The 6,000-nt window shown below is 54.1% G+C and overlaps 1 protein-coding gene across 4 annotated transcripts in view; it reads left to right on the top strand.

Annotated features, from left to right (window-relative positions):
* The first annotated feature begins 5,022 nt into the window (after positions 1-5,022).
* The window catches only part of Nsd2 (nuclear receptor binding SET domain protein 2), a 68,895-nt gene continuing 67,917 nt past the window's right edge, over positions 5,023-6,000 (top strand). For 3 of the 4 annotated variants that reach the window (XM_075943946.1, XM_075943947.1, XM_075943950.1), the window contains exons 1-2: positions 5,067-5,156; positions 5,929-5,998. The gene's annotated coding sequence lies outside the window, so the exon portion shown is untranslated. Of the gene's footprint in view, positions 5,157-5,928; positions 5,999-6,000 lie in introns of all 4 variants that reach the window. The other variant, XM_075943948.1, reaches the window with a different exon arrangement.

Here is a 6,000-nt window from a genome sequence, read left to right as displayed (position 1 = left end):
TCTCTGCATGCCTCCTGACTCTGCCCTTTTCCTCCCATCATCATTTGTTTGGTCACCCTGCCTATACTTTCTGCCTGGTCAATCAGCGTTTTATTAAACCAGTTCAAGTGACATATCTTTACAGTGCACAAGGGGATTATTCCACAACTTTCCCCCCTTTCTGTCTAATTAAAAAGGAAGGTTTTACCTTAACATAGTAGGATTATATGCAACAAAACAGTTATCAAGTAAGAATTATAGTTAAAATATCCAGTCTATTTCTACTTGGCAAAATTAGAGAGAATACTCTATTATCTATCTTATCTTTGTGATAAAGTTTTGTACCTAATTTATCTTTTATCATTACCAAAGAAAACCATAACTATCTAGTCTTCAGTACACAGGAGGATTATTCCACAGCAATAATATCCTTCTTGGGTCTTTGATGGGCTTGAATACTAGGTAGTTATAGTTAGTTTTCCTTGTTACCAAATTCAGAAAAGAAACTTACAGAAGAGATTTTAAGTTTGTAATGTTGAGAAACATAAAACCTTACGTTGCCTATTTTAATGTTTTAGGTCTAAAAAGATATTTTAGGATGATAATACAAATTATGATAGAAAATGCTTTACGTATAAAACTTTGGATTCACCAAGAAAGGATAGATAATACAACACTTTCTCCAAATTTGCCAAATGTGGATATATTTCTTACTTAGTAATTGTTCTTATTGTGCATAGTTTTACTGTGAGTTAAAACTGTCCCCTTTCCTTTTCTTTCGAGTCAGTTTTTCTGTGTAGCCTTGTGTCCTTGAAGTCATTCTGTAGGTCAGGCTGGCCTTGAATTTACAGAGATCTTCGGGCCTCTGCCTCCCAAGAGCTGAGATGAAAGGCGTGTGCCACCACCACCCAGCAAACCTTACTGTTTTACTTAGATAAAAGGGAAAATGTTGTGGAATATTTGTACACTGTGAAGAGGTATTTCTTTGACTGGTGTAATAATAAGCTGAATGGCCAATACCTAGGCAGGAGAGATAGGTGGTCCTTAGGGCAGAGAGAGGAAGAGGACAATTGAGGCCCACTGGAGGAGGCACCATGGAACCATGGAATGAGCTGGATACAGAGTGGGAGAGAGGTAAAAACCACACGGTAGAATGGAGATTAATGAAAATAAGGGTTAAGGTGGTATAAGAGCTAGTTTGGCAAGCCTAAGCTAAGGCTGAGCTTTCATAATTATTAAGACTCCATGTCATTATTTGCAAGCTAGTGGCCCAAAGAAACGTTTGATTACTGGTGCCCTGACACTTCTGGCACCTGCACTCACACGCACATACCTACAGACATACACATAATTAAAATAATAAAATTAAAAGGTTTTTCCTTTTTCGGTTTTTCAAGCAGGGTTTCTCTGTGTATCTCTGACTATCCTGAAACTCACTCTGTAGACCAGGCTAAGTTGAACTCACAGAGAACCACCTGCCTTTGCCTCCCTGAATGCTGGGATTAAAGGTGTGTGCCACTGTTGCCTGTGAGACACGGTTTCTCTGTGTGACAGCCCTGGACATCTTGGAACTAGCTCTGCAGAGTAAGCTGGATTCCAGCTCCAGGTCATCCCAGATGGCAGCATTATCTTTGGATTTGGAATCTCGTTTCCCATTACTTGTTTCTTAGACAGAAATTTACTGGTTTACAGTTGTGGAGGCTAATGCTCCACACCTGGGTATGTCGGTGTAGGAGGCTCTGGGTAGGGCCTTCCTGCCTCTTTCCAGCTATCTCATGGTTACCTGCAATCTTGAGCTTCAGCGAATGTCATTTCTAGCTGTAGACCGGGCTGGTCTTGAACTCACAGAGATCTGCCTGCCTCTGCCTCCTGAGTGCATGTGTCACAATGACTGTCTAAGAGAATAAACTACATCTTGGAAAAAAAAAGGCAGTCTCTCACCTATACCTAGATGAACGGGAGAGCAGTTTAGTTTTTTTCTGAGTGACACCTAGGAGGAGATTGCTCTCCCAGGGCCTCTGATGGGTTGGGTTATCACCCTAGGAAGCATCCTTGGTAAGAGATGGGTCTGCAGTTGTTCTGGGCTGTGGTTTGTGTCTGGAAGCAACTACTGAATCCCAATGGCAGATATCTCGGGCCTCTGAGCCAGGACTTGTATGTGTGAAAAGGGGTTCTCAGCCAGAGTTGTCACGTGCTGTGATCTTCTGTATGATAGGGACCTTCGGTAAGTGGAAAAGCCTTGCAGAGCTGCCCAGGAATCCAAGAGTGTTCCTTGCCTGGGTGGGACCTCAGATGGAGCCTTGGTCTGGAGAAAGTCTCTCCAGTCTAGAAAGCAGAATGATCAGTTCTGGGGAGGTTGGGGGGTAGGAAGTCCTTCATTGCTTCTGCCTGGGCTCAGGGCCTTCCCCCAACCCCCTTTTTGGAGACAGAGGCCACCTAGGGCATGGGAGGAGGGGCAGCCCAAGCTGCATTTCCACTTGGAAGCCCTCTTTATTTGGCCTGGGACAGAGAAAGACTGGGGTCAGAGTGCACACATTTCCATGGAAACAGCAATGAGCCTGGCCCCTAGGGGACCCTAACCATAGTAGGGGGTCTTAGGATTTTTTTCCCCCGTTTTTTGGCTAATGGGCCTGGGCCCTATCTTTGGCAACAGCTTTTTACAAAGTCCCAGCCATGAGGCCTGGAGGAGCAGGCAGACAAGTGGACTTCGGTCAGGGCCACACGGAGCAGAGACTGAAACTTTTAGGACTGCAGGCTCCAGGTAGGAAAACAGAGTGCAACAGCTAGAATGTGGAGTCTTTAGAGACAAGCACTGGAGACCAAAGAAAGGTTAGCTGTGCTGTTGTTCCCATGTCCTGCTTCACTCATGATCCACCTGGGATCTGAGTCCACCAGCCTGCCTAAGGCTTCTCTCCAGGAATAGCTCCTCGGATGGTCTCAGAACTTCCAGGCTGCTGGTGCATTTAAACAGGCGCCCTACAGAAAGAAAATATTGACTTGTATCCTCTTGGGAAGGATGCAAACCTTGGTGGATGAATTCCTTTTTTTTTTCAGGATTCTACCCGTGGAGTCCTATGTAGGCACCTTTTCTGCCTGGGAGAATTATAACATATATAAAGTACTATAACTGCTCAGGAGTCCTAGGTGAGGCTGGCTAGACTCACTGAAGGAGGCTTATGAAGGCTCAAATGGAGCAGGTAAAAAACAGCCTCAAATAACATTCAAGATAATTCAAACACACTTGCAGGTTTTGAGTACATCTGCGTGCTTTCTGTAGTACTCTAAATGCAGGTTTCTTTTCCTGTGTGTGTGTTGTTTTTTACATGCTTCTACAGCCAAATCAGACATCAAGTAAGCTTCATGGTATCCTACATGTGCTGCAGGAATCTTAAAAGGGTCTAGGGAGTAACGCCATGAGTGGGCCTAAGGGACAGAGGAGACTTATTATCCACTGCCAGAGGAGTTTGACCATACCTAGGTAGGTATGTTCCAGGGGTCATGGTGGCCCATGGTAAGCACTGGCATGGAGATGGTGAAGCTAAGCATCTCATTGTAACAACCATCCTGCCTGATGAAAGGGGAGGAAAGCTAATAAGGAAGGCCTTGAGCTAGTGGCCACCCTGATAGCATCAAGCAGACAAGTCTGTTCCAGCTGGGCTCTGCAATCCTGCCCTCCACCCCACCCCCAGCCTTTCCTGGATTTAGAACTTCAGGGTTTCAGGTCTTGCTTAGTTTCCTGGATAATGCTTAATTGAGGGTTTTTTCCCACACCCCTTTTAGTCCAAAGCAGTAGATCAGGAATATCCCTGAGGATTAGGGGAGATTTGTAGGCTGTGGAAATAGCAAGTAAGTATTCTCAGGGATACAGCAAAGGGATAGGGCTTAGTCCTGGGCCACAACCAACAGCAGCACCCAGAGTTGGAGTGTGGACACCAGCTGAACCTGACAGGAAGTGGAGGCAGCAGGAGGAGAGCTGACAGAAGGGAGCAATGGACAACAAGCTGCCAGTGGTCAGAGAGGGGCCTGCCTGAGTCCCAGGAACTGAGCCGTCTGGGAGCTGTCTTTAGGAGCCTGAGAACATTCGACGGCTGGCTTGATCCAGGGAACACCCGGAGACAGGGACTTGGACTCCAGGGAACCAGAGACTTAACTTGAGAGTCAGACATCCCAGGACCACCGCCCTTCTCGCGTCTCCGATCCCACTTCCCCGACTCAGCGCCACGCGCACGCGCTCCGCGCAAAGCACTCGGGCTACCCCGACCACGGAGCTACGTTTCGCTCAGACGTAGCAACGAATCTCTGGAGACTCTGCTTCCTGACGCCCTGCCGGAACGCAAGTCATTCATCTTTGACAACTGATTCTCCGGGGCTTCTGACAGCCGGTCTGGCCCGGAGTCTCAGGACGAGGCCAGGCTCTGACCGCTGGACTTGGAGCATCCCGCGAGCACGCTCAGGGACGCGCTACCCGCCCGCGGACAACTCCGCGCCGCCGTGTCCAGCTGTCCACGCCGGGTGGCGGGCGAGCTCTGGCGCGCCACGCGCTGCTCCCGCCAGGCACTGGAGCTCGAGGCTCGAGCACTGGGCGGGGCCGCGGCCTCCCGCGCTCCCCATCTGCCCGAGGCCGTGTGCCCGCGTCCGCGCCCACGCCGGGCTCCGGGGCCGCGCGCGGCGATTGGGCGGTAGGCGTGACGTCACCGCGCCGGGGCTCGCCGCGGTTGCGGAGCTGGCCGCCGCCCTCGCGCCGCTCGAGGAGCGGGAGCGGGAGGCGAGCGGAGCGGGCGCGCGCCCGGCTCCTTAACACCCGCGCTCGGGACCACTGCCTGCCCCGCGCGTCCCGCCGTTCGTCGCCCGCCGCTCTCCGCCCTCCGCGCGCGACCCCGGCGCGGATTTGAAAAGCCCGGTCCGCGGGCGCCTAGAGGCGGCAGCCAATCAGCGGAGCGCACTTTTCCCGCGGCTTCTGGGGGCGGCGGCGGCCCCGGCGGCGGCGGCGGCGGGCGGGAGGCGCGGGGGCGGGGTCGGCGCCGCGCGCGGAGAGCCTCGGCCTGGCCGCGCTGCGCCCGCCGTTGCCGCCGCCGCCGCCCCCTCCCGCCGCCCTGCCCTCCGCGGCCTCGCGTCCGCCGCCGCCGCCGCTGGACAGCTACTGCCGGACAGCCGCCGGAGGATGCGACGCAGTGCAGGTCACTGGGGCCGCTGGCCAACCGCCGCGGGAACTAACCGCTGGCCGGGGAAGGGAGGCCGGGCGGTCGAGGCCCGAGGGCTGAGGGGGCGGCCTGAGGGGCTGTGGGCCGGGCGGCGCGGGCAGGCCGGAGGTGGACGCACGGCCTGAGGCGAGGGCGGAGGATCTGGTGGCTGGGAGGACTCGGCCTGAAGCGTCGGCCGGACGCGCACGACCGGCGACGGCTAACGGGGCGGCGGGCGCGCGGCCATGTTGGGCCCGCTGGCCGGGGCTGCACCTGTGCCGGGCCGGCGGGCGGCCGCCTTTGTTCCCGCGGCGCCGGGCGGGACGAGCGGGCCTTTGTGCGGCTCGGGGCGCGGGGCCGGGAGGCGCGGTGGGAGGGGCGGCCGGGTGGACCAAGAGGCGCTTTTTGTGTGCGGAAGCGTCCGGCGTTGACATTCGGGGCGCCGGCCGTTGGTCAGTGCGGCGCCGCGGTCGCCGGCCCTTGCGTGGCCTCGCAGGTGGAGACGAGGCTGGCTGGACCCGCGGACCCGCCCGGGGCTGTGGCCGCGCCTCATGGGGCGCGCTCCCTCACTCGGGATGCAGCTCACAGCCTAGAAGGCTCAGGGCGCGGCGAGCCGGACTGTGGCGACCGAGCGGCTGCCGACTGCCTTGGTTTAAATCTCTAAATCTCGGCATTTAAAAGATGCTTGGGATTGACTTTCGGTGAGAAGAAAATGGATGAGGATATTGCTTAGGACCCGTTGCAACACTGAGCTTTTCTCCCTTCTCAGCTCAGGACGAGGTTTGACATTGACGACGAAACGGTATGAAATCGGATGTTCTGACAGGAATCATTTCCAGGT

Source organism: Microtus pennsylvanicus, chromosome 12, assembly GCF_037038515.1.
Source record: "Microtus pennsylvanicus isolate mMicPen1 chromosome 12, mMicPen1.hap1, whole genome shotgun sequence".
Taxonomy (NCBI): Eukaryota; Metazoa; Chordata; class Mammalia; order Rodentia; family Cricetidae; genus Microtus; species Microtus pennsylvanicus.
The sequence above is the reverse complement of the archived record's forward strand: the minus strand, read 5'-3'. Positions and strand labels throughout refer to the sequence as shown.